General features: G+C 46.9%; 1 pseudogene; it reads right to left on the reverse strand.

The window, feature by feature from the left end:
* Positions 1-572: 572 nt before the first annotated feature.
* Positions 573-1109, reverse strand: LOC113457375 (annotated as a pseudogene).
* Positions 1110-12363: the final 11254 nt, after the last annotated feature.

Raw genomic sequence — 12363 nt, forward strand, 5'->3', positions numbered from 1 at the left:
ATATATATATATATGCCTAATTTTTTTTAATCTGAAATAAAGAACCTAATGAATAAATAAAGCAAGCACTGGTTCTGGTTACTTATACCACAAATGGCTTCCATAGACACCAGAGTGGCAGCCTCATTTGAATATTTGCCTTCATCAGTGCGGCTCTGAGGATTAAAAAAAAAAAAAATCCACAAGCCTCACTATGTAGGCTATCCTGGAACTCACAGAAATTGCCTGCCTCTGCCTCCCCAGTGCTAGAATTAAAAGGCCTATGCCACCACTGCCAGGCTTTAAAAAAAAAAAAAAAAAAGGCTGGGGCAGTGGAGGCACATACCCAGAACTCACAGTATTTTATTAGGAGTACATAATTTAAGATGGCGACAAAAAAAACAAACAAAAAACTCAGTGATCAAATAAATAATGTTTTTAGTGAGATGAGTCAAGGAGGGCGAGGGTAGATATGAAGGACAGGATGAGATCCCTCTTTGACACAGTCTCACTACGCACCGTCCTTAGCCTCCCAAGCGCTGGAGTTACAGGTGTGCGCACACCGTTTTCAGTTGTCCTAAAGGACACACAGTTTAGGCAGCAGTAGGAAATGAGCAGTTAGACTTGGCCACACGGTCCAGCTCATGCTTCTTGATGGCGTGGGAGTTGCAGGAGCCCTCGGCGTCACAGATGAGCTCATCAGCAAAACACTCATTCCTGAGAGACCTGGGGTGGGAGCACCTTGGCGAGGGATGGTCTGAATCACTGGGCAGGAACACACCCACAGCCTGCAGCTTCCGGTCCCTGCTCACCCAAAACCTGTTGAGTCTTCCCCAGGGACAACGGTTGATGACGGCATTCAGCAGGAGCTGCAGAGGGTTTTTACCAGTGAGCAGGGGATCTCAAAGGCATGCTTGACTATGTGCGCCGTCATGAGCTTTGTCACGGAGCTAGGAAGGAGCTCGGGATGGGACGTTGCTCCCTGCTGTGCTGGGCAGGGGTGTTCCCACTGCGACGTAACCGTGAAGGGAAATACAGTTGATCTGCACTTCATCAGAGCTCCGTTTCTCCGACAGCGCAATGTCTGAGGTCTCTGACACTGCAGGTGTAGCGGTTTCCCACCCAGTCATTCTGAGAACACCGCCACCTGGCTTAACTTCCTATTAATTAGACCTCAGTCTCTAGGAAGTTCGGGCTATACTAATGAAGATCAAGAATTCCAAACTACCAGCCGGGCGGTGGTGGCGCACGCCTTTAATCCCAGCACTCGGGAGGCAGAGGCAGGCGGATCTCTGTGAGTTCGAGACCAGCCTGGTCTACAGAGCTAGTTCCAGGACAGGCTCCAAAGCCACAGAGAAACCCTGTCTCGGAAAACCAATAAATAAATAAATAAATAAATAAATAAATAAATAAATAAATCTTTCCTCCCCAACTTGCTTCTGGTCACGGTGTTCATCACAGCGATAGTAACCCTGACTAAGACACAATTTTTTTTCTCGTTTCTTGACTTTTTCTTCTGGGTTGCCGAAACATTAAGTCAGACAACACTTACCATAGTAATGTCTGTCAAGTGGCCACAAGACTCCAGCATCCCGCACATCTGAAGGGCACTCTCAACCAAGGAGACTATTTTACCATTCTCATCCACTTTGTAGTACTTCAACCTTTTCCTTATTCTTAGGGCAAGGTGTTGGCCACTGTTTCGCACTCTGCCAGCTGCTTACCAAGCACAGGGCTTTATTATTATTAAACTGCAGATTGCCCAGTAGGCATCAAGGTGCCGTTCTTGAGGAAGGGGTGAAAAGTCCCCCCAACATTGACACTGTCATTGGACTCCCGCTCTCTCCCCACACACACACACAGCAGCATGGTCTAACTGGAAGACTCTTGTGTGTGCATGGCCCTCGGACTCAAATCTCTCTCAAGTCTGGGACTGTCCGTATGGGTGATATTTGTTTGCTTGTTTGTTCTGTTTTGTTCTTCATACTAAGTTTTGAGAATCTAGGAGTTAGACTCTCTGTTAGAAGTGGGGGGGGGGGCATTGCTAGGTAATAAAATGGTGAATTTCCAAAATGGCCACTTTTTCCTTAAGGAGACAAAAAGTCCAACAGTTTTTGTCTCCCATCGGCAGGGGGCTGCTGATGACAAAACAGGCCATGTCACACAACAATTTGAAGGCAATCAACCATTCTAGCTTTCTTCAAACTCAGGAGCCCTGAAGTAGGGGAGGGAAATTCTTTCGAGGCTTTAAAACCCCCAGTTCTCAAGAAGAGACTAGATTTTCCGTCAAGATTTTTCATCTTTCTTGGGTCCCGAGTGTCCGTTCCCTGGGTCCCTTGTCTGCTTTGCAAAGGATCTTTCTCTGTGTGTCTGCCGCTTGTGTGCGGTTCCTCCCCCCCCACCTGCCGCTTGTGTGCGGTTCCGCCCCCCCACCCGTCGCCTGTGTGCGGTTCCGCCCCCCCCCCCACTTGCTGCTGGAGTTCAGTTCCTCTCCCAACTTGTTGCGTGTAACTGCTGATTCTGTTTGCAGTGCTTGAGTTTTCTCTGTTGCTACCTATTTCACCATAGATTTTTTTTTTTCCTGCTTGAACAGTTTAAATCCCCAAGTAGTAAAGCCACCACTGATGTAAGTAGACAGATCAGGCCAAATTAGTAAATCCAGTTTTAACCTGGACAGAGCAAAGCCACTCCTGGGTCACCTTTAGGAACGCAGGGGCGGATTCACACAGCAAATGTGGCTACCAGGTCTTATATAGCATGTAGGTGTGATCTTGAGCAGCCCCAGGGAGGACCTGACTTTTGGTGGGCTTTCTCAGTTTCAGGTGGAAGCTCCATCCAAGCCCCACCCCCATCTCTCTATAAACCCTGCCCACCAAGTGATGACCCCTCTCTCAAGAGATGGGTTTGGAAAGGGAGGAGTGAGACCAGAGCCTGGAATGGGGCTCCTAGCTGGAGATCCCCTACATCCCAACCTTTTTGGGAATATAAGGCTGGCATTGGGGCTTTTAATTCTTTAACTGGCAAAGAAAACAAACCAGATCCAGACCCCTAGGTTACCATTTCAAGAACCCTAAACTGTAAGTTTCACGATGTAGTTCTAGCTGGCCTAGACAGAGATCTTGCCACGCCCCCTTCCCCACGCCCCCACACCCTGTGATAAAGGGAGTGTACTATCACACCTGGCGATGACTGGCTTGTACGTGTTTTACAACTTCCTTTTTTTTTTTTTTTTGACAGTGTTTCTCTGTAGTTTTAGAGCCTGTTCTGGAATTAGCTCTTGTAGACTAGGCTGGCCTCGAACTCACAAAGATACGCCTATCTCTGATTCTCTGATTCCCAAGTGCTGTGGTTAAAGGCGCGAGCCACCACCAACCAGCTCAACTTACATTTTCTTTCTACCAAACAATGTATCTTGAACACATTTTTCACATCAGTAACCAGTTTGGCTTTCTTCTTGTGTGGCTGTGTCCTGCCAAGGTTAATCCCTTCTGTTGATGGACATTTTGTTTGTCCAATGGGAATGCTGTAAGTAACACTAGCTATAATAAATAGTCTCCTGGCAAGCCGGGCGGTGGTGGCGCACGCCTTTAATCCCAGCACTTTGGAGGCAGAGGCAGGCGGATCTTTGTAAGTTCGAGACCAGCCTGGTCTACAAAAGCTAGTTCCAGGACAGGCTCCAAAACCACAGAGAAACCCTGTCTCGAAAAACAAAAAACAAACAAACAAAAAAAAAATAGTCTCCTGGCTATATCACTTCTGTGAGTCAGTCTGTCTGTCTGTCTGTCTCTCCCCTCTCTGTCAGTTTAATGTAGCCTAGGCTAGCTTTGAACTGTGTATAACTGGTGATGGCCTTGAACCCCTAACCCTCTTACGCCCATCTCTTCCAAGTGCTGGAATTAAGTGTATGCACACCATGCCCAGCTTCCTTGTGGGGCACTGTGTGTGGAACTTTCTATAAGTGAGATTGTCAATTTAAAGACAGTGTACATTTTGTATTTTAGGGGTACTTCCAACTTGGCATCTGAAAGCTTGCTGATGTATTTGGCCCCAAACCCATGAATGAAGAGATTTGCAGATACACAAGTGTGCACACGCACATGCACACACACGCCTCCCACACTGTCTTCAAGCTCGCCTGGATCCTCTGACCCGCTCCAGGGGCTGGAACAGGATTGGCTCCAAGGCTACCTCAGCAGAGAAAGAGCCCACCAGCCGCAAACAATCTGCGCAGTGTTTAAGTCTCCACAGGATGTTTGCAAGAAGCACCAGCTCCTAGGTTAAAAATATCCTGTGCCGGAGGGGCCTGAGTCTGTCTCAGAACAGAGCTACCCCACAGTCCCAGGCTTCTCTGTCACTAGGGGAATCACAGCTGCCCCACAGCCCCATCACACTTTGAAGTCAGACTTTCTGTGTTCCAGTCTGGCTCCATTATTTACTGGCTGTGTGACCCTAGGCCACACAATTAGTGACTCTGTGTCTTGGTGCCCATGGCTATATAAGAGGAGTCATGGTTTTCTCCCAGAGGTCATGGACCTCCACCCTGGCTGCCAAGTGCCTGCAAAGCTTATAAAAAAAATTAATAAATAAAATAAAATAAAAAGTCTGATACACTGAAGAAGGGGAGGAGGAGAAAAAAAATCCTAATGCCCAGACAGCATTCCAGACCAATTAAATCAGAGTGTCTGGGGATTGGGTCTGGGCAAACAAGATATTTAAAAGCTTCCCAGGTAATGATAATGCTCCTCCAGGGCAGAGGCGCGATGCGCGGGTGAGGTTTTGTGGGTTTTAAACAAGATAATGTGAGGAAGAAGTTTTCATGATGACTCGCACAGGGGTGAGGTTGAGCAGCCAAGAATTCGGTCCCGGTGGTAGTCAGAGCTTCCCGGAGGAGACAGTAGGCAGGCTGTAGACTGAAAAGAAGAGGAAATTACCAGGACAGAGGGGGCTGGATGGGTTCTAGGAGGGTTTTAACACCTGCGGAGCCAGAAGCCCGCAGCGCCTGGCATCCATATATATACCCAGCGAGTTTGGAATGTTTGGTTGGAAGTTCCATCCCAAACCCCCTCCCCTGGGAGTTGCCTCAGTCCAGACTCCACCTCTGAGAAAGCCCGCCAAATGGTAACCCCTCCCCAGAGATGCAGGGTATTTAAATTGACCTCAAAGAACAAACACTTGGTTTTCCGGTGTCCCCTCCCTTCCCCCCCCACCCCGTTGTCTCCTCTCTGGGGGGGCTGGAAGGCCACCCAGAACATTGGTATTCATTAAACCTGGGCTTTTTCGAATTTGGTTTGATTTGGTCTGATTTCGATTCTTGTGTTGCCAGAGAGGTTTATGAGGTGCAGAAACTTTTCATGGAGCGTTTGGCTCTGGGAGGAGCTCCGTTCCTCTGTACCGGCTCTAACTCAGTGGTAGAGTGCAGTCCTCAGGTGTCCAAGCCTCTAGTTCCCTCTAGACCCAGCCACCCCCTAGTACACCCCCCCCCCCCGAGACTGTGGGTAACATAGAAAGAAGTAGGGAGAGGAAGGGAGGAGGCACAAGGCCCCAGATCATCTCCTGAGGTCAGAGGTCATTGGTGGTTCCTGAGATTGTTCTGGTCACATCAGAGTTAAAATGAGACAGTGATGTATAGACCAGGGTTTCAGGGGAAGTCAAGTCTTTCCCAAATGTCCCCTGTGAGACAGCCCAGCTCTCACAGCTGAGTGACTGTGGCTGGGAATTTCTATATGAACCTCAGGTATAAACTAGGTATAAACCGGATGTGATAGCCCATGCCTGTGGGAGGCACAGAGAGGTCCGTGTGCTCACAGATAGGGGAACCAGGAATGTTAAACACACAGGCTTATCCCTTCAAAGGAAGGCATGTATGACCTGTTCTCCACCCAGAAGGCTGGGAACAGACATGGTTAATAGTCTTGCTGTGTGGGCAAGACCCCACTGCACCCTCCCCAGACCCTTCTCATGATAGGAGCCCATCTTTATGGGAGATATTACACATGTGTTTTAGTCATGCGTGAAGCTTTGTTGTGCACACACGGGATTGAGTGGATTATCACCAGGGAAGCTTTCACCAAATTGTGCTGTACCTCAATATGCCTATAATAAACTATTTGGGGTCAGACTTTCAAAGTTAGACTCAACACCAGCTACTTAGTCAGATCCCCCCTACTGGCCATGGTGATTGCAGATACCTCTGGACGTGCCTACGATCCAGCACTATGGAGGCTGAGGCAGGAGGATGGCCATAAATTTGTGGCCATTCTGGGTACATAAAGAGGCTATCTCAAGAACCCTCCCAAAAGAAATAAACAAAAGACACAAAACCTTTAGTAATTTATTTATTTATTTAGGGTTTTCAAGACAGGGTTTCTCTGTAGCTTTGTTTTTTTTTGTTTTTTTTTTAATATTTATTTATTATGTATACAATATTCTGTCTGTGTGTAAGCCTGAAGGCCAGAAGAGGGCGCCAGACCTCTTTACAGATGGTTGTGAGCCACCATATGGTTGCTGGGAATTGAACTCAGGACCTTTGGAAGAGCAGGCAATGCTCTTAACCACTGAGCCATCTCTCCAGCCCCCTTCTCTGTAGCTTTGGAAGCTGTCCTGGAACTCACTTTGTAGACCAGGCTGGCCTCGAACTCACAGAAATCTACCTGCTTCTGCCTCCCGAGTGCTGGGATTAAAGGCGTGCGCCACCACCACCCGGCATATGTATTTATTTAATAACTTGCTCGTTGACTGATTTTTTTTTTTATGTGTATAGGTGTTTTGTCTGCAAGTACGTCTATGTAATGTGTCTGTGCCTATGTGCTGTTAAAGATCAAAAGAAGGCCTTGGAGCCTCTGAAACTGGAGTTACAGATGGTTGTAAGTTAACATATAGGTGCTGGGAATCAAACTCAGGGCTCTGGAAGAGCAGCCAGTGCTCTTAGCCTCTGAGCCATCTCTTGGGGGCCGATATGAATGCTTTGGTTTGTTTAAACAGCTCCAGGTAGCCTCTAGTTCTGTGTAGAGAAAGATGACCTTAAATTTCTGGTCTTCCCGCCTCTACCTCTCCCCTAAGTGCTGAGATCACAGGTCTGTGCCACCATGCCTGGCTTTTGCTTGGTGCTGGGAAATCAAGCCAGGGGCTCTGTAGGGCAGGCAAGTAAATATTCTACCAATTGAGCTCCAACTGAGTTACATTCCTAGCTGGGATAGGCTTTTTTTTTTTTTTTTGAGGTCTCCTGAGACAGGGTTTCTCTATAGCTTTGGAACCTGTCCTGGAACAGGCTGGCATCAAACTTACAGAAATCCACCTGCTTCTGCCTCACAAGGGTTGGAGTTAAAGGCAGCAGCCATCATCACCCTGCCTTTTTCAGGTCTTTTCAAGATGGGGTTTCTCTGTGCAGCCCTGGCTATTCTGGAACTCACTCTGTAGACCAGGCTGGTCTCAGTGAACCACCTGTCGCTGCGTCCTGAGTGCTGGGATTGAGGGTGTGCGCTATCCCCGCTAGGTTTGGGATAGGCTTCATAAACCAAGTGAGGTGGAGAACGCTTACTTGCTCCACACTACACAGCTTCTGAGTAGCAGACCTGCAGAATCTCACTCCCACTGTATAGACAAGGGTAAGTTGATGCTTGGATGGGTAGGACGCACAGGCGGCAGGTGCAGAGCTGAGATTGGACCCTGACCTGTCTTGGGGCTGCCAGACAATAGGGGATTTCCCTAGAAGTCAAAGTCTCCACTAGGATCCACCCTTTGAGTGACAGGGCTCCTCCTTGAGATGAACATATACATATTTACATACACTTACACACACATATACTTTTATAAAAATCTTTCTATCTGTCCTTCCCTTCCATTCTCCTCCTATTTATTTATTATTATTATTATTATAAGACAAGGTCTCACTCTGGTGCCCTGACTGGACTGGAACTCTCTATGTAGACTAGGCCATCTTTGAACTCACAGAGATCCCTCTGCCTCAGCCTTGCAGCTGCTGGGATTAAAGCCAGGGGCCAACAAGTCTGGTTTTATTAGGCAAACCTCCCAGGCATCCCGTTTTGAATGCCAGCCCCTCCTTCCTGGAATGTCCTTCCCACAGCCTCTGCTCTAAAAACCAAAGTCAGGGTTAGCTCTTCCTTCCTTCCATGATATCATAATTTTATTCTCTCATAGCAAAAATCAGCTTAGAAATGTATCACTTGGCCTTCTCTCTCTCTCTAGAATATATTTATTTGTTTTTATGTACACTGGTGTTTTGCCTGCATGCCTGTCTGTTTGTGTGTGAGGATATCAGATGCCCTGGAGCTAGAGTTACAGACAGTTAGTTGTGAGCTTACATGTGGGTGCAGGGGATTGAGCCCTGGTCTTTTGGAAGAGCAGTCATCCGTCCAGTCCCTCGGCCCTTTCTCTTACCATGCCCCAATTTAAAACGCTTGAACGTCTCTCATTTATTTGATGGTATGAATGTTTTGCCTGCGTGCGTGTATATACACCGTGTGCATGCCCAGTGCCTGTGGAGTCCAGAAAAGTGTGCCTGATTCTCTGGAATGGGATTTACAGGCAGGTGTGAGCCACCATGTGGTTGTTGGGAATGGACAGCCAGTGCTCTTAACCTCTCCAGTGCTTGCAGCTCTTAGATCTGAGGTGCGGCCCCACACACTCCAACCTCAGCCCAGTATCCTTTGTAGTTTCAGATAGATAGAGAGATTGACAGATGATAGATGATAGATAGATAGATAGATAGATAGATAGATAGATGATACATAGATAGATGATAGATACATACATACATACATACATATACAACATCTCTAGAGTCTTGCCTGTGCTCCTCATTAGACATTATCTCCTTTTCCTGGTTTATTTTTATTTAATTTCATCATCTGATATTATATCCTGAATTTATTTACCTGTTTTGTTTTTTGGGTTTTTTTTTTGGTTTTTTTCGAGACAGGGTTTCTCTGTGGTTTTGGAGCCTGTCCTGGAACTAGCTCTGTAGACCAGGCTGGTCTCGAACTCACAGAGATCCGCCTGCCTCTGCCTCCCGAGTGCTGGGATTAAAGGCGTGCGCAACCACCGCCCGGCTCTGTTTTGTTTTTTTTTTTAAATATTTATTTATTATGTATACAATAGTCTGTCTGTGTGTATGCCTGCAGGCCAGAAGAGGGCACCAGACCCCATCACAGATGGTTGTGAGTCACCATGTGGTTGCTGGGAATTGAACTCAGGACCTTTGGAAGAGCAGGCAGTGCTCTTAACCTCTGAGCCATCTCTCCAGCCCCTATTTACCTGTTTTTTAATTAATTATTTATTTATTTGATTTTTTTTTTGAAGCAGGGTTTCTTTGTAATCTTTGTCCTGGAACTCTCTCTGTAGACCAGGCTGGCCTCCAACTCACAGAGATCAGCCTCTCTCTACCTCCTGTGTGCTGGAATTAAAGGCAAGCACCACCATATAAATTGTTGGGTGTTTTGCTTGCAGGTAAAACACATGTGTGCAGTGCCCAAGAAGGACAGAGGAGGGCGCTAGACCCCCAGGAACTGGAATTATGAACCTCATGAACAGCCATGCAGCTACTGGCAGACAAGCCAGTCTGGGTCCTGAGGAATAGTAGGTAGCCAGTGCTCTCAGCCTCTGAAGCATCACTCTAGCCTTCACCAACTTTAACACTGATTTTTGTTTGTATGTGCTGTGTGTGAGCATACAGGCCACAGCATTTCTGTGGAGGTCAGAGGGTAGCTTATGGCAATCAATTCTCTTTTCCCATGTGCAGTTTCTGGGGACTGAACTATATTGTAAGGCTTGGTGGCATGTGCCTTTCCCACGGAACCACCTTGCTGGCCATAATTCCTATTCTTGTAGCATCTTAAAGAGGGAGAAAGAGATGGATTTAAAAACAAGTAAATAAAGCCGGGTGGTGCATGCCTTTAACTGCAGCACTCGGGAGGCAGAGGCAGGTAGATTTATTTCTATGAGTTCCAGGACAGCCTGGTCTACAGAGCTAGTTCCAGGACAGCCAGAGCTATACAGAGAAACCCAGTCTCTAAAAACCAAATAAATAAAGAAATAAAAATATAAATCAGGTAAATAAATATAGGACATAATGTCAGATGACGAAAGTAAATAAACCAGGATAAAGAACTAATAAAGAACACAGACAAGAATCTAGAAATAACCCTGGTGCCTTTAATTCAAGTACTCAGAATGTAGAGGCAAGTGGATCTCCGTGAGTTTGAGTCCAACTTAGTCTACAGAGAGAGTTCCAGGACAGCCAGAGTTTTTACAAAGAAAAACCCTGTCCCCCCCCCAAAAAAAATCAAACAAACAAAACAACAAAGACACCTTTAAACCCAGCACTCGGGAGGCAGAGGCAGGCGGATCTCTGTGAGTTCAAGGCCAGCCTGATCTACAAGAGCTAGTTCCAATATAGGCATCCTCCTGAATATTAACTTTCATCAGGCGATGAAAGGAGACAGAGACAGAGACTCACATTGGAGCACCGGACAGAAATCTCAAGGTCCAAATCAGGAGCAGAAGGAGAGGGAGCACGAGCAAGGAACTCAGGACCGCGAGGGGTGCACCCACACACTGAGACAATGGGGATGTTCTATCGGGAATTCACCAAGGCCAGCTGGCCTGGGTCTGAAAAAGCATGGGATAAAACTGGACTTGCTGAACATAGCAGAACAGACAATGAGGACTACTGAGAACTCAAGAACAATGGCAATGGGTTTTTGATCCTACTGCACATACTGGCTTTGGGGGAGCCTAGGTAGTTTGGATGCTCACCTTACTAAACCTGGATGGAGGTGGGCGGTCCTTGGACTTCCCACAGGTCAGGGAACCCTGATTGCTCTTCAAGCTGATGAGGGAGAGGGACTTGATCGGGGGAGGGGGAGGGATATGGGAGGTGGTGGCAGGGAGGAGGCAGAAATCCTTAATAAATAAATAAATTTAAAATAAAAATTAAAAAAAAAGGAGCTAGTTCCAGGACTGGCTCCAAAGCTACAGAAAAACCCTGTCTCAAAAAACAAAAACAAACAAACAAAAAAAGAAAGAAAGAAAAAACAAAAAACTAAAAAACTAGAGATACAATATCTAGGAGGCAGATGAAAAGACATGAACAACCATGCATGCATGATCTGTAAAGAACATTCCAGAAAGAGCAGATCCGAAGCTTTGAAGGCTTGAGTTAGAGCTAGTTCGCTAGGCTGAAGCAGTAAGATACAAACCTGGGACAGGGCTATAGCTCAGCCCTGGAGCTCCTTCCTACCATGCATAATGACCTAGATTCATTGCCAAACAAAATAAAACACAAAAAGGGCATAAACTTGGACCCGTGGTCATTTTAATATGTAGGGTCCCCCCATTAAAGAATTCTGCTGTCTAGGAGTGTCGTCATGAGGGCATGAGACTAAAGACATTGCTACGATTCTTGATCAGTCCATGCCTGGAGCCTTCAGAGGCAAACAGCATCCTCTACAATAGGTCCCTGCCAGGATGGTCTCAGAGCACCAGAGCAAAGCAACCATACAGTGAAGCTTCTGGAACCTTCCAGAGACTCCCGGCGTCTCCTGATGAGGGCGCAGTCAGCCTCAGTCGGCTGAGTCACAGGGCAGCAGTCACTGCTTCTCCGAGCTGCTCCCCAGCAGAGGAAACTGTGGTCCTGAATTCTATGACCGTGAACTGCTAAGTGTGTGGTAACACACCTACAGGAAACAAGTCAAAGGAAGGGATTTGAGGCGTGTTGCAAGGGAAAAGAGAAGTCGCTTGCTGTGTTTGAGACGTCGGACAGAATGCTGAGCCAGGGGAGACTGTATGAAGACCAGACGGGAGGAGAAGAGTTGGATTTTATCCCAAATGTAACAAGAAACTAGCGAAGTGCAGCTGACAAGACCTAATTTACATTTTTAAATGTTACATTTTAAGTCAGTTGTTCCGCTCCTAGGTATTTATCCAAGGGAAATGAAACCGCATGTCCACATGAAGACATCCGAACACCATAGCAAGTTTAGTCCAAGCAGACCAAGCTAGAAAAACAAGCTCAATGTCCACTAAGAGTATAATGCAGCAGATGCCACCTCCACGCAACGGAGCACTACTGAGCAATTAAAAATGAGCAGAGTACTGACCCCTAATGTAGATGTCAAAGGAAGCAGACGTCCCCTGTGCACCCTAGAAAAGAGTACCCACCCCCTGAAAAAAGAAAAGAAAATGGTAAATTGAAGATACAGAGGCTGGAGAATCAAGAAGTCAATGTTGCCGGGCAGTGGTTGCACACACCTTTAATCCCAGCACTCGGGAGGCAGAGGCAGCCGGATCTCTGTGAGTTCGAGACCAGCCTGGTCTACAAGAGCTAGTTCCAGGACAGGCTCCAAAACCACAGAGAAACCCTGTCTC

Source organism: Microtus ochrogaster, chromosome 2 (genome assembly GCF_000317375.1).
Source record: "Microtus ochrogaster isolate Prairie Vole_2 chromosome 2, MicOch1.0, whole genome shotgun sequence".
Lineage (NCBI taxonomy): Eukaryota > Metazoa > Chordata > Mammalia > Rodentia > Cricetidae > Microtus > Microtus ochrogaster.